The sequence below is a fragment of the Xenopus laevis genome, chromosome 9_10S, assembly GCF_017654675.1.
Source record: "Xenopus laevis strain J_2021 chromosome 9_10S, Xenopus_laevis_v10.1, whole genome shotgun sequence".
Taxonomy (NCBI): Eukaryota; Metazoa; Chordata; class Amphibia; order Anura; family Pipidae; genus Xenopus; species Xenopus laevis.
Genome location: NC_054388.1, coordinates 92,655,828 through 92,681,780, shown reverse-complemented (window position 1 = coordinate 92,681,780; position 25,953 = coordinate 92,655,828). Strand labels below are relative to the sequence as shown.

Here is a 25,953-nt window from a genome sequence, read left to right as displayed (position 1 = left end):
TGATTGCAAAACAAATAAAACAAGATCAAAGTTATGAAAACTAGTGATGGGCGAATTTGGGGCGTTTCGCAGAAAAATTCCTGCCAATCATTAAAGTGTTCATATAACAGGATTGTGAATGTATAAGAACTACCTACTAGTGATGGGCGAATCTGACACTTTCTGTGACAATTCACGAAACAGCTAAAAATTCACCAAATGCATTTAAGTCCATGAGCGACAATTTTTTCTGCTGAGTAACAAACTGTTTTGAGTCTATGGAATTTTGCTCATCGCTACTACCTACAGCTAACACCCCACATGGTAGGATCCTGCACGAAACCAATTTCCAAGACCCGTACCTGAACTGAACCTGCGACCCGAACTGCAACCCGCATATTTACCCACTTTGTTCCGCTACCCGACCTGGACCTGCAACTGCCTTATCTACAACCTGACCCGCAACCCGCCGACCAACATCAAACAGGAAGTGATGGTGCTGCAAACCGGAAGTGACATCATCAAAAGTGGCCAGGGACAGAAACAAGCTTTGTAAAGCTTTAAAAGGAGTAAAATATGGACAATATTACATGAAATAAGAAATTTAGATGAGACCCGCAACCCGACCTGCAGACCCACGGCTATACCCAACCTGAAAATCCTCCCCTTATTCCCGCTTTTTTTGCGGGTAACCCAGGCTACCCGACCCGCTGCAGGACTCTACCACATGGCTAGACAAGGCACTACATTACACAGCCTTTAGTCGTAAGGTCTTATTTACAGGTAATTTAATGGTGAGGTTAAGTAAGGCAGACAATAGAAGAATGAGCACGCACTCCTGAAGCACACACCGGTGTTGATAAAACTCAATTTTTCTTCCATGAAGTTAAAACAAATTGTCCTAACGCGTTTCGTATCTTGAGCCACCATTTGAGATCAATGAGTTTGAACCACATTTGTTTCTCCTTGATTCAGTACTTTTCCGAGTAGGTTGTGCCCGAAAGTGATGGACCTGGGGTTCATACACCAGGGTCAAGCTCTGTATCGGGTGAGCTATAGTTTAATTTGCTTGCTGAGGTCGGGGTTTCATTTTAAGTTAACTTAAGTTAACTGTTGTAGTATGGCTGATTTGAAGCAACTTTTCAATTGGCCTTCATCATTTTTTATAGCTTTTAAACTATTTGCCTTTTTCTTCTGACTCTTTCCAGCTTTCAAATGGGGGTCCCTGACCCCATCTAGGAAACAAATACTCTGTAAGACTACACATTTATTGTTATTGCTACTTTTTATTACTCATATTTCTATTCCGGGCCCTGTCCTATTCATTTTCCAACCTCTCATTGAAATCAATGACTGGTTACTAGGGTCATTTGGACCCTTGCTGAAATTGCAAACTGGAGAGCTGCTGAATAAAAGCAAATAGTGATGGGCGAATTCCCGCGATTCGCCGCCAGCGATAAATTCGCAAAACCGCCATGAAAATTCGCCGGCGTCAAAAACGAGATGCCGCTGCCGTTTCCTGAATTCTTCGCCGTTTCACTGGAAATTTGTGAATTTTTCGGCAAAGCGAAACGCCCCAAATTCGCCCATCACTAAAAGCAAACTAACAAAAACCACAAATAATAAAAAAAAATTGCAAATTGTCTCAGAATATCACTCTCTACATTATACTAAAAGTTAACTCAAAGGTGAACAATCCCTTTAAACATTTGGGACAATTATATACTCTAAACAGTTAATGCTTTCTTCTTCTTTTTTTCCCTGTCTAAGCAAATAACCTTGTTTCCCTGTTCCCCAAGCATCCAAATAAGAAGTTAGTATGAGTTACAGCAGGGCAAGGAAACATCCCTATTGGTAAATTGCGTTTGTCATTTATTGGTTTTCCATAAGGTAAGCCTTAAAGTAAAGGTATAGATTCATTGGAAGCCTAAAAACATTACTTTTCTGCCTCTCTCCTCTTATATCTATCAGCATGCTTCGGGAATTCTATATACATTTTGATAAAACAGCTATTGTTTACCACTTGATAGTGGTAATGTTACAATATAGAGAGACTGGCTTGAAGTTGAAAGAAGGTATATAGCAGCTTCCGCTGATCTAATTTGGTTTGCAGAGCATAGCGTAAAATACAATCTAAACAGATTATAAATGTGTTTTATTATCCAATACAGCACCCATATAATACAAACTGTGTTGCATAACAAAGGAAGATGGAAAAGTATAGGGTGAACTGAATGTTCGGTTCCCAAGTCAACCAACTAGAACAATAGACTGGCTCCTCTATTATTTTCTCATTGGAGAATCTACCATTTTGCATATGGGTTTGCTTGTAGTGATCTTTGCAGGTTAAACAGAGCAGACTCGTCTTTGGTAAGTGTTCTCTAGTGATGGGCGAATTTGTCCCATAAACAAAATGCGAACTTTGACGCCAGCGTTTAAAGTCAATGGCCGTTCGTTTACTTGTTGCCAGCGTCAGGATTGTGGCCGGTGTCAAAAAACTTTGAAAATCATCATAAATGACTATTTAGAGGACAGGATTAGTGATGGGTGAATTTGTTTTGCTTAGCCATAAAATTTGCGAATTTCCTGCGAAACAGAGAAAAATTAACCAAACGTGAATTTTGACACCTGTGTCACTTTTGACGTGCGTCCAAAATTTTTTGATGCTGGTGAATTTTCACTGCAATTTTGCAAACGTATTTGTCGGCTGCAAAACGCAGAAATTCGTCCACTAATTTGCACCTGGCGAATAAATTTGCCTATCACTAGTGTTCTCAGTACTATAACTAAATGACAGTTAGGGAGCCACTAACGTGCCCACCTCTTCATGAGAAGCAGCCGTGGCTCACGGATTCAGAATCCAATAACACTGGCAATCCACAGAAACTTGAACATGTTCAATATGCTGTATGCTACTGAACTGGGTAATTGTATTAAACAAAAATGAAAAACCCTATTCCCCAAGCTACGGGAGTACAACTGATGACTGCCCACCTGGGGGGGGGGACTTGAGTCCAAGTCTGGAAACTCTTCGCCCCTACCCATTAATCCTGTCTAGTGATGGGCGAATAAATTCAGCAGGCGCAAATTTGCAGAGAATTTCAGTGTTTTGTCTCCGGCAAATACATTCTCGAAACTGCCCAGAAAATTCACCAGTGTCTAAAAAATTTGGACGCGCGTAGGAAAAGTTGCTCACGTCAAAACCGTTGCGCGTCAACATTATTCGGACTCCCATTGACTTTAACGCCGGCGTCAAAATTAATGCGAGTGTCAGAATTGACGCGGGCGTCAAAATTCTAATTTTTTTTGAGCATGGTTGTCTACTGCATCACAGATCAACACTATTTATCTATGGGAGAGCTTTAGTTAAAGGTGGCGATGTCGCCAAATGAGCGGATTTCTCCCCAATATGCCCACCTTGAGGATCCTAACAAATGGTAACGTGTGGTTGGATCGCTGGACCACATCAATGAACAGATGCAGCCGCGATCCGACGGGATTTTTAGTCCCATCCGAAAGTCGGCCTGATCTCGATCGGGGAAGCCCGGCCGTTGGGGCCCCATACACGGGCCAATAAGCTGCCGACTCGGTCTGTCAGTAGCTTTTATCGGCCGTGTATGGCCACCTTAAGACAAGAATGGAACAGAATTCCAGATGTTCTATTTCTAAACTTGACAAACTGTAATCGACTGAGTTGTGGGCAGAATATATTTCTATACTTCGAGAAAAACAATCTTCATGTGGCAGCGCTATATAAATAATCTTTGGTGTCAAACAAGATAGTGAAGCTGCAGTAAAATAAATAAAAGCAAGGTGTACCAATGTGCATAGTCTTTAGGAGAGAGTTTACAGTTTGTAGGAACAACCGTGTGTAGCCACCATACTGCATCACTGAATTGCAGCGATCTGGTACTGAAAAGGTAGTAGAATCTCTTAAATCTGTAACAAAAACACAAGAAATACAGTATATATAAGTACAGTATATATAAGAAAATATATGAGACATTTAAGCTGCTTTATAAAAAGCCAATCCAAAGCAAATCAATAGCTATCCCTAGTGGAGTGGAGGCAATGTTCAAGATGGAAATTAAGATTTCTTCAGCAAGTCTTCCTGCCATTAGCTTGGGGCTAATTCAATCTCATGTGACAAAACAAGCAGTTTTAAATGAAGAAAATAATCATAGCCCAATGTCATTTCAAGAAAACTGTGATACAATTCTCCAGAATAAAATTTAACAGATTATAAAATTATATAGAAGGTTTACATTTTACTGTATATGTAATATTTTTCAAACTAAACGTACACATATATTCACTTAGTAATTAATATCTATTGACAGAAAACCTATATTCCAGTACTTTATATATATATGTTTATATCTAATATAGTTAGTTAGTCAAAAATGTAATGTATAAAGGCTGGAGTGACTGGATGTCTCACATATTAGCCAGAACGCTAATTCCTGATTTGCAGCTCTCTTGCTTTCCACTGATTGGTTACCAGGCAGTAACCAATCAGTGATTTGAGGGGGAGCCACATAGATCATAACGGTTTGCTTTTGAATCTGAGCTGAATGCTGAGGATCAATTGCAAACTCACTGAACAGTTATGTCCCATGTGGGCCCCCTTAAAGTGGCTGACTAAGTTAGAGAGCTGAGAAGCAGCAAGTTGGGTTCTGCTCAATCCTGCCTTCATGCATTACATTTTTGGCTAACTATATTAGAAACATTTTTTATTTGTCATTAGGCTCGGGCGAATTTGACCCGTTTTGCCAAAAATTCGCCACCAGTGAAATGTCGCCGACGCCCATTAAAGTCTATGGACGGTGTAATTTTTCTGACGTGCGCCAAAATTATTTTGATGAGTGTCATTTTTTTCTTTACGCACGCCGCCATACAAGTCTATGGGCGTCATTTTCGGTGCGAAACAAGGCGAAAAAATTCTCTGCTACAATACAAAATGCAATAAAGGGGGGTTGTGGGAGCACTCCAAGGGTAAGTAAAAATATATTTAAACACAAAGTGCTACTGACAAGGAAACTTCGGAAATCATATGCCATCCCGCTGGTGATTTGCATTCTTGCAGGCGGGAAGGCATTTTGGGGAGATTAGTCGCCTCAAGAAGAGAAGATTTGTAGCTGGGCAACTAATCTCCCCGAATCTTCATGTGTGCCACCACGTTAACTCATTTCTTCAGTAGACCCACTAGCCAAAAATAAAAACAGTACTTCTGAACAATCACCAAAATAATAAAGGATGGGGAGATCCAGGGGCAATTGTAGGTCTACTGGGGTTATATAGTGCCTTGCAATAAGTTTTCATCTCCTTGGACTTTTCATCACTCGGTAAACATAACACAAAGCTGTTAAGTTCTCACCCCAAAAGACTTGAAGGAGTAATTGAAGCCAAAGGGGATTTTTCAAAGCTTCAACTTCAGGACGGGGAATATTTATGCAACAAGAGCCATAAATGCAAGAGAACTGTAGACTGCAAGCTGTTTGGTTTGACCAGAATTTTACCTTAGGGTTCTGCAGCCACATTTCCAATCACTGTACTGCCATCAGCCGCACCTCCTTATACCTAAATGTTGCAGTAAGTAAACACAGGAGATTTCTAGAGAAATTGTCCATTGGCTGCCGACTAGTGATGGACGAAACGGCGATTTCAATGGGCGTCTGTTTATTGGCGTCTAAAAGGGCGCCGGCGGTGTCGGAAAAACTTTGACGCCGGCATTGAAAACCGTTGCCTGCGTCAAAAATTTTTCAACAACGGTGAATTTTTGCCAGCAAATTTTTGCGGTAAATTTGTGAATTTATTCACCAGCAGCAAAACGGGCAAATTCGCCGCAAATTCATGCCTGGCGAGTAAATTCTCCCATCACTACGGTCAACTTATAGAAGTACCCCGGTTGGTGCAGTTTTTAGCAAATAGGAGTAATGGCCTAGGTATCAGGTAAGTCAAAACTTTCCACAATCAGACTGGGGAGAGTCTTTGCAATTACTTTATACCCAAGAAAAATAAATGTTTGTTTTTATTTGGAAAGCAATAAAATTTCTATAAATGTAATAATATACAAGCACTGCTGTCACCGTAATGACTGTAGAATTTCAGGTTAAAGGCAAACCACATTTGTAGAACAACTGTGACAAATTTTTTCAAAACAGACCTCTACTACTAGAAATTCTGGAAAGGTTCCCAGCGCACGGAAATATGAACCAGAAAAATAAATAGGAATTTGGAATGTAAAGAGCTGCTTATGGGGCTGCAATGTGATTTCTAGTCTCAAACAAAGTACAAATTGTACTGCAAACATTTTAACTGGCACCTTTAATTGGAACAACAGATGGCTCCTTTATTGATGGAGAAATGGCTCTTTTCTCTGCCACGGCAGCTTCTGCCAGGCTTCCCAAGGCACTCAGTGGGGGCAGTGGATGAGAGTTTGGGGCACTTAGTGAGGCCAGTCAGTGCAGATGTGCTGGCTAAAGTAGCAGAGGCCTCACATTTCCATTCTGAACTCAATCCAGAAGCAGCCAGCTTCAGGAGGCTGGATGTTGCTTTTGAATCACTGTTTTGGCCCTTGGATCCCAAGACAATAAAGTCCCCTGGAGGCGGATGCCCTGCAACATTCAGAAAGTGGAAAACAGTTTGCATGATTTAGTATTTTAATTACCATTGCATGTAACAATAAAAATTTTTTTCATTATAGTGATTAATTATTCAATAACTAGAACCCTACCTCAACCTTGTTTTTAGAAAATATTTCAACTTTACCATATTAAAGAAGTGTTTTCCTCTTGCTGCCTGGTTAAAGCCTTTCCCACCACAGTCTAACTAAGCGAGGCACATTTATCAAGGGTCGAATTTCGAATTCATGTAAGTAAAAACTCCCATAAATTCTAAATTCGACCAATCGAAATGGATTAATACAATCGAATTTTCTCAGCTCGGACAAATTGAATCGACCCGAAAACTTGAATCAAATTCGATTTGAATTAGAAAAACTCAAATTATAAAAAACTCGATTTGAGTATGTCGGGAAGGCTGCAAACTTCACCAAATTGATCCCTGGATCTCTCCCATTGACTTATACAGCAATTCGGAAGGTTTAAGGTGGCGAATAGTAGATTTTGAGTTCTTAAAGGGCCAGAGTATGATAAATATCGAAATTACAATCTGAATTAAAACTCAAATCGAGTTTGGATAATTCACAATTCAAAGTTGAGAGTTTTGAACAAAATAAAAATTCGACCCTTAATAAATCGCCCCTTAGTATCACAATCCCCCTGCAAACAGCTGGCAATGCAGTGTGGTTTATTGATCAAACTATGCATAAGCCAACTTCATAAGGGAAGTGAGCAATCACAATTAATTGAATAGGGAACTATAGGGCAAATTCACTAACCTCCGTAAATTTGCCAGCGAAAGCCTCACTCACATCGCAACACTTCGCCAGTCGTAGATTCACCAGGACAACACTAATTCACTAAAATCTGAAGTTGCGTCCAGGGTGCTGAACTCTGGAAAAGTTGCACTAGCGTTACTGCACCAAGCGAAGCGAATTTGCGCTAGCGTTGGCTAATTTGCATGCGCGGGAAGTTAAAGTTGAATGGATGTATATGTTGCAGCAAATACATTACATTACACAAGCCCAGGAAACGTTAATAAAATAAAATACAGGTGTTATATTGCCCTACAAATGAGCCCAATGTATAGTTTATGTGTCATATGTTAGGAAATGTATGGGGGAGCTCGGGTACCCAAAAAAAAATTTTTTTACAAACTTTTGCAGCCTATCACCCTGAAAAAGTAAAAGACGCCAGCGTTTTTTGGGACTTAGAAAAATTTTCAACTAGAAATTGAAGAAGCCCTATACACTCCATTGATCTTCTCCTGGTTCTAGCTGGCGAAGGCAAGTCTGGCAGAACAGGTAACATTGAGTAAAAGGCGCATCTTAGTAAATTTGCAAAAGTAACACTCTTTCGCCAGAGCGAAACTTCGCCTGGCGTAAGAGTGCGAAATAGAGCTAGAGTCTATCTCCTTCGCTAGCAAAGTTACGCCTGCACCCGTTAGTAAATCTGCAAAGTCCCGAAATGACGTCATGCTGGCGGATTTTTTCTCTAACGTTAGTCACTTCGCCCTTTAGTGAATTTGCATATAAAGTTGCATATAAAGTTGCAACAGGAACTACATAGTTTGCATAGCCTGTTTAGGCTATCACCATCATAATGGTGATGGTGTACAATTCAGCTCACCCTTTATCACGAGAGACACTTTTCAGGCTAAAGCTCCCCATAGACGCGACGATTCTTCTTGCCGAACGACCGATTTTAGGGAAGCCCGACCAATCCTTCAAAATTATCGTGCGTTCAGTGGGATTCGAACGATCGTACATCTTACGATTTTTCGGCCGACATCTGTCAGGAAATTGATCGGCCAGGTCAAAAAATCTTTGTCGGTCCCAGTGCAATCTATCTATGTTTGCAGGGCCAAGCAGGCAGCTCCCCTTTGTTTTCCTGGCAAATTGGTCTTTTTAGTTGATGGTAAATTCGTAAGATCGTTCTGAGAAGATCGTGGTCTCACGATCAGGATCTGATCTTTTAAAAATCTCAACATCTATGGCCGGCTTAAAGCACTTGGTGGGTCTGTCAAAGATTGCTCAGTCAAGTGTTTCCCACTGATCCTCAACTATGATTGCAATTTGATCACATCGGTTTTCCCTGAGGGAATCACAGCAGTTAAAATATTGAAGATTCTTTGCGATTTGTTTCCATTAGCAGCCGCTATTTATGGCTACAAGATGGATTGTGTCATAGGTAGCATCACACAGCCTATAGACAGGTATATATAAATGTAAATATGTGGGATTTTAGATTTTATAGTAAGCTGCACTTTATAGTAAAGTAAATCATTGAAATAAAGAGTTTTCTAATATTGAAGTTTACTAATTTCATTTAAATTTTTTGTCTTTTTATGTCTTTTTGGAGCTGACTCTGTAACTGTTCTAACCTGATACATTTAGTTGATACATTTGTTATCGTTGTCCCTTCCCCCCCCCAGCAGCCAAACAAAAGAACAATGGGAAGGTAACCAGATAACAGCTCCCTAACACAAGATAACAGCTGCCTGGTAGATCTAAGAACAACACTCAATAGTAAAAACCCATGTTCCGCTGAGACACATTCAGTTACATTGAGAAGGAAAAACAGCAGCCTGCCAGAAAGCATTTCTCTCCTAAAGTGCAGGCACAAGTCACATGACCAGGGGCAGCTGGGAAATTGACAAAATGTCTAGCCCCATGTCAGATTTCAAAATTGGATATAAAAAAATCTGTTTGCTCTTTTGAGAAATGGATTTCAGTGCAGAATTCTGATGGAGTAGCACTATTAACTGATGCGTTTTGAAAAAAACATGTTTTCCGATGACAGGATCCCTTTAAAGTATTTCGATTATTGAATGGTCGAACGATTTTACTTAGAATCAAATTCGAAGTCGTAGTATCCTATTCGATGGTCGAAGTATCCAAAAAATTACTTCGATTTCGAATTTTTTTACTTCGAAAATTCCTTCGAATTCACTTCGACCCTTGATAAATCTGCCCCTTTATATATCAATTATGCAGAATATGAAAGTGCATGTTCCATGTGAATGACAAAAAAATGAGTCAAGCAGGCAGAAGTGAGACTAAATGATGGTCTCTTAGAAATGAATGACAAGGAGACATACCTGAGGATTTTGCAGCAGCAATGAGCCGCCTTACAGCAGCCACTTTGGGGAGATTCATCTTATCGCATGCAGACCCAGCTCACAAGCCTACAGCTGTTATGGAACACACATACCAGAACTACCTAACAACTTAAAGCCCGCAGTTGTGCATCCCTGTGTGGAGTACTGCAGGCTGTGGGCACAATTTTCTATGTTTTATTTCACAGCTTGTACTATTAGGAAATAAAATAGGCATTGTGCCTTTTTCACGGTGGTTATCAATCTCAGCTTCCAAGATTTGGGTAAAACTAAGAAATTCATCGATTGCTCGCCACAACGCATACCAGCGAATAAAAAAAGCTGTGTTGTACACAATTCTTTAGTCATTTCTTTTTTTCCTGCTCACAGCTTCTACTTGTTCCAGGGAAGAACCACAACTACCACCATACTCTGCTCCCACTATTTAATCCAAAGTAAAAATATTTTTCACGTCTCGGTTAAAGCTCTGGTTTGTAAAAAAAAAAAAATTGCTAGCTAACAGTATCTGCTACCATAAAGGAGCCATATAGGATAAATATAAAAAAAACCCTAATTTTGTAGATTATTATAAGTAATATATGGTGTTGCTTTTACATGGTGCTAAAAACTTATATTATCTATAAAAATAGCCCCTTTATTGGAGATCCCTATAGATCAGTGATCCCCAACCAGTAGCTCGCGAGCAACATGTTGCTCTCCAACACCTTGGATGTTGCTCTCTGTGTCCTCAAAGCAGATGCTTATTTTTGAATTCCAAGCTTGGAAGCAAGTTTTAATTGCATAAAAACTAAGTATAGTGCCGAATAGAGCCTCTTGTAGGCTGCTAGTCCACATAGGGGCAACCAAATAGCCACCACAGCCCTTATTTGGCACCCCAAGGGACTATTTTATGCTTGTGTTGCTCCCCAACTCTTTTTACATTTGAATGTGGCTCACGGGTAAAAAAAAGGTTGGGGACCTCTGCTATAGATGTTCTCTGGTCCCTGTCTGTGTTTCAAATGAGGGGTGGGAGTGTCCTAACGGTCCCTGCCAGAAGCAGGAGGGGGACAGCCAATCACAGCCCTGCAGTCTCACAAGCACAGACAGGCTTCAGTTCCCTATCAGGTCCTGCTAGCTGCTGATTGGTTCCTGTCCTACAGTGCATTGAGCTGAGAGCTGCTGGCTCCCCTTTAAAGCCTGAGAATTCAGGGAGCAAAAAGTGGAAGAAAAGGGAGGGATTATTAGGGGGTTTTGCAGAAATATTCAATAAATCAGCCTGAAAGACTACTTTTTTAAGTACAAATCTTCTATATCTAAATGAGTATAATGCACTGGTACGTTTTATTTTTTAGACAATATGTCTCTTTTAAAAGCCCCTTCTCCCCAAAAGGAAAGAAATTTTGTGTAAACAAGGGTTGGGTGAGATTAAAGGCAGAGATACATGCTGCTATTTCGGGAGATTAGTTGCCCAGCGACAAATCTCCCCAAACTGCCTATGGGTACGAATCATTTTCCGAAGCTGCCTTACGAGGAAACCGGGCAACTTTGGAAAGCTGAAGCGATCCAAGTGCCATGATTTCTTCCTAGCCGGCTGGAAAGGCAGTTCGGGGAGATTAGTCGCCCGAAGAAGAATCGATTTGTCACTGACCGAATTATCTCCTAAAATAGCAGCGTGTATCTCTACCCTAAATAATCTTAAGTGTTTTGTGTGGTTTTTTTTTCTTTTTGTACTGTGGTGGTCCCAAGCTAATTTAGGAAGAGACCAAAAGTAATCATACATAAGATGTCATAAGAAACTAATTTTTGTCCAATATTCAGTATGGTGGGAGACAAGCCAACTGATATCGGTGGAAGGCTTTGATATCGGACGGCTCGTTGATTGGCCGAGGTGGAAAGGCACCTTAACATTGACCACTGGAAAGTGCTGAATTGTTAGATACAGGTAAAATTCACAGAGGAGTTAGACCACACTGACTGTGCTATACAGGCTTTTGCCTATTCCTTTAATTAGGAAATATTTATGTTTTTTTGCTATTTAAAGTAGTTGTGTACTTTTCTATTAACATTTAGTATGATTGATGTAGAGATTAATATTATGAGAAAATCAGTTGGTTATTTTTTATTTGTGATTTTTGAGTTATTGAGCTTTTTATTCAGCAGCTCTCCAGTTTGCAGTTTTAGCAATCTGGTTGCTAGGGTCCATATTACCCTAGCAACCATGCATTGATATGTATAAGAGACTGGAATATGAATGGGGCCTGTATAGAAAGATGAGTAATAGAAATTAGCAATAACAATAAATGCATGTAGCCTTACGTAGCATTTGTTATTTTTAGGTTGAGTCTGTGACCTCCATATGAAAGATAGATAGCGTTACAAAAAAAAGGCAAATAATTCAAAAGCTTTAAAAAAAAAAAATTTGAAGGCCATTTTAAAAGTTGCTTAGAATTAGCCATTCTATAACATACTAAAAGTTAACTTAAAGGTGAAACACCCCTTTAAAAATGAAACCAAAGCTGCATTCTGCTTTGTGATCCTAAAGAGCAAAGTCAAACAAACCTGCAGCCCATTGAGGAGCTTATGTATAAATGAACCCCTCCCTTTCTCCAACTAAAGCATGTTATCTTTTTTGATAATGAGCAGCTTAATATACGGATTGCTTCTAGGTGGACTACTGGAGGAGATCCAAAGGATCAGCACAAGCCCTATTCATTAAATCAATGCTAAATATGGGGATATACTGTGTATGTATGAATAAATGTACATCCCAGAGTCCAATAAGGGCAGAGACACACGCTTAGATTCGGGGAGATTTAGTTGCTCAACGATAAATCGGCTCTTCTTCGGGGCGACTAATTGCCCCGAACTGCCTCCCGCCGACTAGAATCTAAATCGCGGGCGGCATGACACGCAGAGCTTTTCGTTTTCCAAAGTCGTCTGAAGTTTCCTCGTGAGGCAACTTCGGAAAATGAAGTGCGACTATTGCCTCCCTGCCAGTGATTTACATTCTAGTCCGGCGGGAGCCAGTTCGGGGAGATTAGTCGCCCCGAAGAAGAGGATATTTGTCGCTGGGCAAGGGTGCTGACACATGGGGTGCTTCATTGTGGTCCATGTATAACTACATATCAGCAGATCCTGCAAACACTGGGGCCCACAGCCCCCTCCCCCCTTCCTTCCTGCCTGCCATCATCCTGTCAGATTCATATGGGCATGGGAGGGGGTTGTAGTTATGCGACATAGATGAAAGTATTGGGTGTGATCTGAGTATGTCCTTCTTTTTGAGAAAGTGGCCTTCAAGCTGTAGCAGAACTATGGCTAATTTCATCCGAGGTTGAAGATAGCTGTTGTTCTGTGACAGAGGGAGGGCCACTTAGTTACAACAGATCTAATGATTAGGGGTGTTGTGACAACCGGACAACCTCAGCATTAGTGGGATAACTACTACTGGTGCAGAACCAATGACTGCAGGGGGGCCATAGTAAAAGATGGAGAGGGTCTGTAATTGTTTATTTTAATTTTTTTTGTCGGGGGGCCATGAAGTGACTAATGTGGAGCGAAGATCACAGCCATAGGGTGATCTGTAAGGAACTACTGTACGATGAGCTCCCCCTTGTGAGTGACAATGCCCAATCTATCACCCCACTGCCCTTGATCTTCATTCCAGGTGCAAAATGATACCATTGGCTGGGTACCATAGAGTTGTGCCACTACACAGCATTAGGGTTGTCACCTTTTCTGGAAAAAAAAATACCGGCCTATCTATAGTCTTGCCGTTTTTTCTTATTAATAACATTGGCATCAAGCATCATTTTTACTGGCCAGGCTAGAAAAATACCAGCCAGGTGGCAACCCTACGCAGCATCCATTAAGTGCTATAGATTTCAAGGAGGACCATATACAAAGGCAAATTGTTGTGGAAATAAAAATGCTGGGAATGAGAAAGAACAGAAGATAATGGAAACAAAAAAGAACTTCTGGGGGAAAAGCTTCAGCATGAATAGGTTCAATGTGACACAGATAGGGCTGATTAGGGAGGGAGGGCTTGAGCTGGGAGCCGACTGACAGGGGGAAGGACCAGGGCTGGAATTGTAGAATGTTGTTTGTCACTCACAGTTATGACCATTTCCTGTGACAGAATGAAAGGACACGCCCAACCCTCATTTCAGCGTAGACACCGGGCAGAGAGGATCTGTGTGCAGCTCTATTATAATTCCATTTTTAAAAGGTAAAAAGCAAGATTTAAAGCATTTTGTTTCTGGAGCACTGTACTGACAGAGAAAGGGGCATGGCATTACACAAGACAAAGCTGACACCATATGGTCCCTTTAAAGGAGAACTCAGCAGAGCTGGCTGTAGGCAAGAACAGTGAGGGCAAGAGCTCTATTCCCTAACATCAGGGATGTCTCACGTGAACCCATCCAAATGTTGAAACTGCAATTCTCTGTTTCTCTCTGACAGCTGAATGCTCTCCGGGGGATGCTGGGAGTTGTAGTTAAACAACAGATGGAGGGTTGCAGGAGGTCTGTTTTGCTAAAGGCCACTTGTTCTTTAACATCAGTTCTGAGGATCAACATGGGGCAGGAGGATAAAATATCCCTAAGGGAAGAATTCTAGATAAGCAGAGGAAAAGGGGTACTTATAACATGAACCACCTGCTGGTGTTGTTGATCAACAATCCCTATCCTGCACAGGCAGAACAACTCAGGGAAGGGCTGACATCCTAGTCCTCCATATGGTACAGGTTATAGTGCTTTTAGAATTGTTTCAGCTGCAGCTGCTGGGCCAGCATTTATAATGATTCCCTATTATTATCATTTCTATAGCGCTGACCTATTCCGTAGGACTTTACAAAGTTTGTTTACTATTTAAATCTGTCTTTCCCCCAGTGGAGCTTGCACTGTATCGCACATACACGCTATAATGATTGTATTACATGCCAGTTAGCTGTTCCCGGGTTAGCCCACAGTGGGTATATTCCAGCACCTGTGTTGCTGTGCAGTTTTGTATAGTGCCGCCCACAGTGTCTGCATGCTTTATAAAATGATGGAGGGCCATTGAAGTGGCTTGGCACTGACACTGATATTATATAGGGTACAGCTATTGTACTAAAGGAGGAGTGCACATACTTTTCTAATTGCGAGGTCTACTTTTAGTGAGGTTGTCCCATTGTGATCTACAGCCATAAAATGATTGTTAGCATTCTCTTCAACGGAAAATATTACTTAAATATTGATATAGGAGAAAAGATATCTTGCTATATTTAATAAATAACTATTTGTTATGTAACCTTAATGTAATAAATATCTGAATGGAGGATGATATAGGCAAACTGATTGTTGAGAGTGTGTTGAGATCTACTGATTCCCAGCTAAAGGTCTACTGGTAGATCCCGATCTATCTTTTGGGCACCCCTGTACTAAAGTAATGGCAGGCGGCACACGTTATCGGCTTTCCCTCTACTGCCACTAAGTATAATCAGATGTGTCAACAAATGCATTGCTGGCATTTCCCCTGGCATTTTTAAAGGAGAAGGAAATGGTTAATCACTGGGAAGGCATTTTGTTAGTCCTAACGTTTTGGAACCCCCCCAGTGATTAAACATTTCCTTTCCCTTAGGGCAGAGACATACATCAGATTCGGGGAGATTAGTTGCCCTGTGACAAATCTGCTCTTCTTCGGGGCGACTAATCTCCCCAAACTGCCTTGCCTTCCCGCCGGCTAGAATGAAAAGCGCGCCGGCACGGCACTCGGAGCGCTTAATTTTCCGAAGTCACCTGAAGTTGCCTCACAAGGAAGGCAGGGAAGGCAGTTTGGGGAGATTTGTCGCCCCAAAGAAGAGGAGATTTGTCGCTGGGCAACTAAACTCCCCGAATCTGACCGTGTGTCTCTGCCCTTAAAGGGGTTGTTCACCTTTCAAACACGTTCAGTTGTTTTCAGATTGTTCATCAGAAATAAATAAATGCTTTTTTTTCAATTGCTCTCCATGTTTTATTTTTACTGGTTTTCCAGAATTGAAGTTGAACGTATCTGGTGTTTCAGTCTGGCAGCTCAGTGAGCCGGGAACATTCTGAACACAATACAGTTTGCTACATTTAGTTTAGTTATAATTAGTTGATACATTTCTCAGCAGCATCTGTAAAATATTAGTAACTATTGTATCAATCCTAACAGCTGCCTTTAATGAAACTCAGAGATTCTGGAAGGTGAACAACCCCTTTAAGGTAAATTCACCCAACAGACAAGCATGTGGGCACATCACTCCAGACTGTGGCATTTGACACATTTTTAAAAAAAATTATGTACTTCTATGAGGTACTCTATGAGAAATAAAAAGATTCACTTTTTTTAAGGGGCGTGACAATTTTAAAAAGTTTTTTTTTTATATGCAAGTTGTAACTAACCACCCGAAATCTTGCAGACGATCAGCTGGGGTTCTCCTATAACTACACCTAGGGGCAGATTTATCAAGGGTCGAATTTCGAGGGTTAAAAAACCCTCGAATTCGACCCTCGAAGTAAAATCCTTCGAATTCGAAGGATTTTAGCGCAAAAGTTTTGATTAAATAAAAATCGTTCGATCAAACAATAAAATCCTTCGACTCAAATGATTTTAAGCGATCGATCGAAGGATTTTTATTCGAACAAAAAAAAACTTAGAAAAGTGCTGAGGAAGGTCCCCATAGGCTAACATTGGACTTTGTTAGCTTTAATTTGGCGAAGTATGAAGTCAAAGTTTTTACTTCGAATCATTCGATTCGATAGAATTTGATAGAATTTGACCAATTCAATGGTCGAAGTACCCAAAAAATTACTTTCGAAATTCGAATATATTTTGATTCGAACTATTCACTCGAGCTTAGTAAATCTGCCCCCTAGTGTTCCCGTAATTGTGCTGTCTGTCTTTTGACTGCATTAGTGGGCAATTAAAACTGCCATTCACAAAGTGGTGCTTATGCCTGCATTCGATTACGTTTTTGACAAGCAGTCGGACGATTTGCCAGGTTCACGTTTAACCAATTTTTTTGCTCCACATCATGTTTGTGGTCATACATGCTGCACTTTTGGGATTATGCTCCTCCTACTACATCAATTTTTTTCCATATTGTTATACCAATAGTTCTGAGAGGTATAGTTCAACCAACCCATTTTATGTTGTGTTTAGTAAGCCTGACCTCTAGTGGCCACAATGTTTGTTACTTTGTTTCTTGTTATGTGTTTCTTACACTTGTCTTCAGCTATAAGTAATGAGGCCTCTCATCTCAGATCTTCACACACTGTCACTTTTCCGTTTGGGTGGTGCCGTCCACTCTGGGCATATTGATAATTTAGTACTTTTGAGATTGCACTTGGTTTTAGGATCCAGAGAAGACCTTTCTGCCTGATCTTCTTTACTCACATCATTTTTGCCAATTTTGGACCCAGTGCCTGGGCAACAATCTTCACCCTGCTTTACAATATCCTATATGCCTCACTTGGTTCTTTGGTTATCCCCAAGGATCTGATTTAATCCCACAACAGCTGTAAATTATCTCTTGCTTTAAATTTTTTTAATTTAAACTTTTTTTAAATATTTGGTGCAGCCAACCAGCCAATATCGGCAGAAGACTTGGATATAAGGCTGGCCAAAAATTGCCCATTGTTAGTGCTGAATTGTCAGATACAGGTAGAATTCTATTGTTTCTATCTGTATATTTGATGATTCAGCTCTACACAAGTGTATTGAAATAAATAATCTTTCTTGGAAAGATCTTTTTCAGGAAAGATCATAATTGTAATGTTTATGGCCATCTTTACACTCTTGTTTTTTCTCTGAGGAAGATCTCTATGATGTTGTCGAAACGTTGGAATTTCTTTTTTTTTAAAAGAAATGTCATTTAGTTCTGAAAAAGTTTTAATTTCTCTATTTTGGTGTGTGCTTACAAGCATGCAGCAGATCTGCGTGCTGCATACATTTAAGTAGGGATGCACTGAATCCAGGATTCGGTTTGGGATTCGGCCAGGATTCAGCCTTTTTCAGCAGGATTAGGATTCGGCCGAATCCTTCTACCCGCATATGCATATGCAAATTAGGGGTGGGGAAGGAAATGACGGAACTTTGTCTCAAAAAGTTAAAAATGTTTTCCCTTCCCACCCCTAATTTGCATATGCCAAATCTTTTGCTATTCGCTATTGGGCCAAATCTTTTGCGAATGATTCGGGGGTTCGGCTGAATCCAAAATAGTGGATTCGGTGCATCCATACATTTAAGTAATACTGTGTTGTTATAATGCTTTTCTTGACCCAGTGGCTCATAGGACATTTTGATCTGCCAGCTGGCACAACGCAGGGGCGGTCTAAATGCCCCTGACAGCAGCTCAATGTTCTTCATGTTATATAAAAGAAAGTGCCCTGACTGATGCACTCACAGTCACTGCTCCCTATGTATTAGCCAAGGAACTTACAATTAAATTATGTTTAAAAATAATATAATAGATAAACCCAATAGGCTGGTTTAGCTACACAAGGTACAAGGTACCGTTATATTATTACAGAGAAAAAGGAAATCATTTTTTAAAAACTTGGATTATTTGGATAAAATGGAGTCCATCGATATAGCCATTCCGTAATTCAGAGCTTTCTGGATAATGGGTTTCTGGATAACAGCTCCCATACCTGTAACACATTCTTTTTGTGACTGCTGCCAGGGAGTATTTAGCTGCAGTTCTAGAGTAACAAAATTATTATTGCTTTCTAAGCCTTATGTAGGGCCACATGATTGTTACTTCTGGCTCTAGGTATTTTTAGATCTGGATTGCACATTTGACTTTTAAATCCGTTAAACTATGCACTCTGTTAATGTCAAAGCCGAGGCACCAGTAGAAAGCATGGTTCAAATTACCACAATGTAAGCTCCTATTGTTTCCTATGAAGAATAGAGGAGCTATTTTGGCTGACATGGAGATGATCTAGCTTGCCCCATTGCTAACACCATTAGGGTCAGGCCACATGAGCAGATTCAGGGAGATTAGTCGCCCCAGCAACTAATCTCCTCTTCTTCAGAGCGACAATCGCCCCGAACCGCCTTCCCCGGCTAAAATGAAAATCTCCTGTGGCAATTCACGCGTGGCGTTTCTTTTTTTTGAATTCGCCCGAAGTTTTCTCACGAGGCAACTTCGGTAAACGGAGCTCTGCATTGCCGCAGATGATTTTCATTTTAGCCAGCAGAGGGCAGGGGGAAGGCAGTTTGGGGAGATTGTCACCCCGAAGAGGAGATTTGTCGATGGGGCGACTAATCTCCCCGAATCTGCTTGTGTGGCCTGACCCTTATGGTATGAAATGTGCAACATTTCTGTTAGCGTTCAAATACATCCTTGATAACCATTACCAATGGCCAATATTGATATAAGGGCAGTGGCATATGGGCCAATTGTGGGTAGTAGGACACCTACATAATTTCCAAAAATTGCTTGAAATTGTCCCTCCATTACCATTAATGGACCATGCAGGTGTACTCATGGGGCATCTGCAGCAACATAAATCATTTTTATGAGTGATTATGGTTCCTAAACACTGCAGTACTAGACTCAATATTTGGTTTGTTGGGAATGTCCAACACATACCTGGCTCCATCTGCCACTATTACCCATGATTCATTCTTAATTCACATTTCCGACAAACCACCACAACGTTACTTCAATCCAGGCTTTGTCATATGCCCTGCCGCAATGTGCAATAACTAGCTATGAATAACTGATAATTGTATGATGATATTGGTAAAGACTTGCGGTTAAATGCTTTTGGTGAATACGGGGACCGCAACACAGCGCATAAATTCCGTAATGGCATTACTAATGATGCCGCACAATGCAGCAGAATTAAATCCTTGCTTCTTCTGGATTGGTACTGGTGTATCAGGTCCTACAATTGAAGATGCTCAATTTAGCTTTCTTATGGCAGATATTAGTGTGTAAAATGGGTGTGTATTTTACAAGTGTATTGCATTTTTTTTTTTTTACAGTAATGCTTATCTGGCATGTTTCCACCATGTTGGAGCTTCCAAATGATGTACAGGTATCATAAAATCTCCATGAGTAAGATAGCCCTTAGGGTAATGCCACAGGGCTGAATCAGCTCCTATGCTACAATCTGCCTGTGGATCCATTAAATTAGACTTGGTGCTGGGGACACACAGTGGATTTCTGTGCTGGGATGTGAGGGTTTGCACTTCTGAGCTGAAAGCCACCACGTGTGCCCGCACCAGGGCTGACATATTGGTTCTGGATGCATACAAGGAAAGAAGCAGATGCGAAAATTCTTTGATTATGTCCATTTTTGTGGCCACACCCCTAATTGCCATGTTCATTTTGCAAAATTTGGCAGGTTATGAAAGTCTGAACACATTTCTGTGGTTTTTAAGTTATTACAATTTTGCTAATGAAGGAGCATTGCTCTTTAAGATGCAAGTCACGGTTTCCCCAAGAGCCCTGTTTATCTTAAATTGTTACAAAAGTATCTCAAGTGCACCTGCCACTATTCTGGGCTCTCTGCCAAAAGCCAGTTAAGTTTTAGAAACTTTGTATCTTTTTCTAGCTCTTCAGTGCAAGAGATCAAAGAGAAAGCCGGGATATTTCAGTAACAATCCGGGACTGCGGGTTGAGCTGTTAATATCGAGACTGTCCCACAAACCTGAACATCTTTTAGCCTTTTAGCCCACCTAGTACTTTCAACTGGGCCGCTGAGCCTAGGTGCAATTAACGATGTGCGCCCGATTTGGACACCGGTGTGCCAAATTGGACGCCATCGCTCCTGAATCGGACGCCGGCACTCCAGAATTGGACGATGACCCCTCCTGACCCCCTCGCGACCCCCTGGGCACCCGACTGCCTCCCCGGTCCACCGCCAAAAAATGTTGGGGACTCATGTTTTAGCCAGAGCACTTGCTATGAAAAAAACACTATTGTTTCCACCATCCAGAGTGCCCATTCTATTAACCTACACCTCTGGAACACTTCAATTCAATTCACCAGTTTAAAATAAGGCTATTGCCCCTCAGAGTTAATGAATTATACGGTGATACAATGTAATTAGTCAATAAGCGTAAAACCAGCATTGCCTTTAGGCATGACACGTGAGTACCACAAATGACACACACATACTCCTTAATCACACGACCTGTTTACTTCTTAATTAGTCTCCTTTTACACTTGCTGTGGGAAAAACATTATCAGATTAGGAACAAAAAGAAATATGTGACCTTTAACTTTTATTATACTGAGCAAAATATGATCCCTAAAACAATTTCTGATTGTGGTGTACAATATGTGACTAAGCTTTAACTGTCTCACTTTACACACCTCTACTGAAACCACCTACAACTGTCCGAAAGTCAAATGTTGGCAAATACGATATATTCTGTGCATCATGTGCATATTGTTAGGGAAAATTATGTTTTTTTTTGTGCTCTTAATAATAGTTTAAGCCCTCGGGTTTAAGTGTATCACTTTGTGGTACTCATTTGTCATACCTAAAGCCAATGCTGATTTTCCAGCCTAAAAATAGTTTCAAAGGCTAACAGAGGTCAAACTCCTTGTGGGAAAACAATAGTGGTTTTCAAAGAAATGCAACCTAGCAAACTCTCTGCCCCCCATACTAAGAGGGAGTTCCTAGAATGCTAACATTTCCATGTTTTAGCTCTTAGTGTATTCTAGGTCGCAACCAGTCAATACTTTTTCATCTGGTTCTAATATGTAGTGCAAAATCAATACCCCCTCATGGCCCTCCGGCAGCTTGCGCGGCACAAATTCCGTGCAGTTCTGGGCTGATTCCCGGGCGGTTCCAGGTGTACGGAGGGGGGCAGGGGGCCCAGCTGCGCGTCCCGCGCCAGGGCCCGCCCCCTCTAGTTACGTTACTGAAGTTTGAGTTAACTTTTAGTATGATGTAGAGAGTGATATTCTGAGACAATTTGCAATTGGTTTTAATTTTTTATAATTTGTGTTTTTTGGGGTGTTTAGCTTTTCATTCAGAAGCTCTCCAGTTTGCAATTGCAGCAATCTGGTTGCTAGGGTCCAAATTATCCTAGCAACCATGCTCTGATTTGAATAAGAGACTGGGATATGAAGGAGAGGGGTCTAAATAGAAAGAATAGAGTTATAAAAAGTAGTAATAACAATAAATGTGTAGCTTAAGGGTGAGGGCACACCTGGAGATTCGGGGAGATTTAGTCGCCCGTCGACTAATTGCCTCTTCTTTGGGGCGACTAATCTCCCAGAACTGCTTCCCCGTGTCTTCCGTTCCGCCTGCTTCAATGAAAAAACTGCCTGCGGCATTGCACTCGCAGCCCTTCGATTTCTGAGGTCGCCCGAAGGGCAATTAGACCAGAAATCGGAGCGCCGCGAGTGCATTGCCGCAGGTGTTTTTTCATAGGCGTTTTTTCAATCGCTGCGCTTTGATTTCTGAAGTCGCCCGAAGTTTCCTCACTTCAGGCGACTTCAGAAAATTGAAGTGCCGCCAGTGCATTGCAGCAGGCGTTTTTTCATTGAAGCAGGCGGAAGACACAGGGAAGCAGTTCGGGGAGATTAGTCACCCCCAAAGAACAGGCGACTTAATTGATGAAAGAATATAAAAGGAAATGACTTTATTTTATAGGGTTAATACTGATTATTTTTACAATTTTAAAAGATCAGCTGGAGTGTCTTCTAACTATCCCCAGTATGTTTTGGGATGGTACCTTGTTGGTAGTAGGTGGTGATGAGTGCACAGTATGTATTCTGACTCAGTGTTATGCACTTTCTGTACTTGTATTTCCTTGCTGGTGGTTGTCAGGTTTTTCCATCACTGACGTCTTGCAGTAGAACAATGACAGACAAAGCTTTGGTTGCATACACTCTTATTTATTCTGCTATTGCACCTTATATCGGAGGCGTATAATTGGGGTTAAAGAGTGTACCCTGTTAAGGAAGAAAAAGTGCTACATATTATCACTGCTCTATTTTTAATCTGTTCTAATACACCACTTTCCTGCTTATACAGTTGGCACATCTTAAAGGAGAAGGAAAGCTACCAAAGCATTTTAGTGTCAATAGATTAGCCACAATAATGCAAGCTATAACACTATATTTCTTCTGTAGAATGCTTTACCATACCTGAGTAGCAGCTCTAGAAGCTCTCTCTGTTTGTTTAGGATGGCAGCAGCCATGTTAGCTTGGTGTGACATCACTTCCTGCCCGAGTCTCTCCCTGCTCACTCCCTGGTCTGAGCTCAGATTACAGTAGGGAGGGGGAGAGGAGCAAACTGAGCATGCTCAAGCCCTGACCTGGAGGTTATGCTGAAAACAGGAAGTGTAATACAGAAGCCCATGTGTACACAATAGAAGGAAAGAAATGTGATGTTTCTTTTGACAGAAGACTCAGAGCAGCATTACTTTGAGGGTTTACTGGTATATTTATATAGACCTCTCTGATAAAGCTTACTTAATTGTAGCCTTTCCTTCTCCTTTAAGAAAACATTTCTCTGTTCAAGCAGTTTCCCTTTTTCCTTTCTTTGCCTCCTTGCTGCTGCAGTGAGCTGTTCATTATTGGCAATGGCCCCTGCATGAATCACATGAAAAATATGTTATAGCCTTTCCTCCAGAGCTGTCACATTTCATTTTCCTATGGAAGCTTATTTATCTTCAGGCATGCAAAATACATAGCAATGCACCTATGCAATGCCATCCAGTTTAGATGAGGTTTTCATTTTATTTTTTATTTCTGTCAAAGTTGGTCATTTGGTTAAAAATGGTTGCAAATGACGGGAAACACGAGAATTCCAGTTAGTAATTATTGGCTGGACAAAACTATTTGGAAAGGTTTCAGATATTAAAAAAAAAAAATGTGCGGGCTACAGTATAAAAAATAAAAATGTGGTCATAGCAAGAAATAGAAAATAGAATTGATTTGATGACTTAAAAATACGCAGCATTTTTTATGCTGTATTTTACTTACTGAACTTACTGTACAAGTACCGAGGTCCAGAAGTCCTGTAATAATAATGATCCATGCTGCAAAGTTATACACGGGCCTTTATGATTCTGTTAGGATGTCTCTTGAGTGTCCGTGGCATTGCACATGCTCAGTGTACGTCTGCTATAAAGCTAATCTTTTCCTAAGCGGAAAGTGCTAAAAGCCCGGTCACTGTAAATTTTGATGCAGAATCTGTGCAGTCATGTAATGTGAATCTGAATTTATTACTATTGTCGCTATTGCATTGTGTATATATACTGGTATGATACCTGTTATCCAGAATGCTAGGGACCTGGGATTTTCCTGATATGGGATCTTTCTGTAAATTGGATTTTCATACCTTAAGTCTTCTAAAAAATCAATTAAACATTAATTGAGCATAACAGGATTGTTTTTTTACCGATAATGGTAAATTATATCTTAGTTGGGATCAGGAACAAGGTAATGTTTATTTGTTACAGAGAATAAAGAAATCATTGATAAAAATCTGAATTATTTGATTAAAATTGAATACTTGGGAGATGGACTTCCCATAATGCAGATCTTTCTGAATACTGGGTTTCCAGATAACGGTTCCCAAGCTCAGGGAGTTACTGAGGGCATCTTCTCTGTTGATCTTACCTGGTAAAGGGCTGTGGTGGATTCAAACTTATACAGAAGCTCATTTGTAGCTTAATTCTTTGTTGAGCTTTTGCAATAAGTAATATAAAAAGTTTGGGCTCAGACCTACTGGTGGTTTCAGCCTTTATTAACTTACTACCTTTAGCTCAAGATGCAGAATAGGAATATTACATTAGTAAGGCTTTGCTGTCCCAGGGGCAGATAAGGAGTACTAATAACACTTGAGGCCCCATTTACAGTGCCCCCACAGTGTGCAAAGTGACAAAAAAAGGCAGTAATCAGGCTTTTTTTGATCTTTGCCCACTTCATACATAGAGTTGTACCACTTTTAGTGCTCATGCACTTACACCCCCAGCTGGCCCCTTTAGTTGTGTTGGACCATTAGTTTCCCTAGCACCCATTAAAAGGATTGTGTGTGTGTGTGTATATATATATATATATATATATATATATATATATATATATATATATATATATATATATATATATATATATATATATATATATATATATATATATATATATAAAATGTAAAAAATGTTTTTGCATAATTGATAAAAAAAAAAAAAATGTGTAAGCCACTAAACCCTAAAAATGAGTATGGTTAAAATGCCATATTTTATAAGATGAACCAGCTTAAAGGTTCAGCATCTCCATATTAGTAATCCAGGGCTTCAAAGTTGGAATTATGATGCTAATTGTGCTGGTTTTGAGCTGCCATGTACCAATAATCTGAATTATTTGATAAACAGCCTTATATTGTGACATTTATATATATATATATATATATATATATATATATATATATATATATATATATATATATATATATATATAAAGCACTGCGTATCTTGACAGCGCTAAATAAATAAATGATGATGATAATAAATGATGATGATGATATATATATATATATATATATATATATATATATATATATATATATATATATATATATATATATATATATATATATATATATATATTCAGTATATTGAGAGTCTGTCCCTAAGCTCAGTAAGTGACACACAGAGCATGTGCAGTGAATCAGCAGAAAAGAAGACGGGGAGCTACTGGGGCATCTTTGGAGACACAGATCTTTACTGCTAAAGGGCTGTGGTTACCTGAGACTGGTATACAAGCCCAAAACATAATGTACAACATTTCTTCCCTATCTCTTCAGTTAAGCTTTAGTTTTCCTTTAATATACATTATACATCGTCATTGCTTAAAGTTAATTGTTTGTTTGTTTCTCTTTGTCCCTTTCTGTTCTCTGCTCCTCTGGTTCTGACTATTGAAACAATATAGCAGAGGGCTAGAGCTAGGGATAGAGCTGCTTGTTTGAAGAATCAGACCCACAGTGCAAAAGAGGACGACAGATAGAAGCTGCTTTAGCCATTACATATGATGAATTACTCTAAATCACTGAAACATTTTAATGAATGCAGATCGGGAAACAGTTTTTGGGTTGACAACCCATTTAAAGGGCTACAAATACCAAAAAATGACACTAATTAAATCAGAAGTTCTGTTTATTTCTGTCATGAACATGTACAAGCCGTGTCTTTGAAGTGGAATGCCCGGTGTTTATTGCAGCATGCCTGTTATCACATCTGTGCTGATTATCCATCTTGTATCTGTTGTCTACACAAAGA

At 40.2% G+C, this 25,953-nt stretch overlaps 1 protein-coding gene across 1 annotated transcript in view; it reads left to right on the top strand.

The window, feature by feature from the left end:
- Positions 1-13,751: 13,751 nt before the first annotated feature.
- The window catches only part of mafk.S (v-maf avian musculoaponeurotic fibrosarcoma oncogene homolog K S homeolog), a 24,249-nt gene continuing 12,047 nt past the window's right edge, over positions 13,752-25,953 (top strand). Inside the window, exon 1 of the mRNA XM_018239136.2 lies at positions 13,752-13,924. The gene's annotated coding sequence lies outside the window, so the exon portion shown is untranslated. The remainder of the gene's footprint in view (positions 13,925-25,953) is intronic.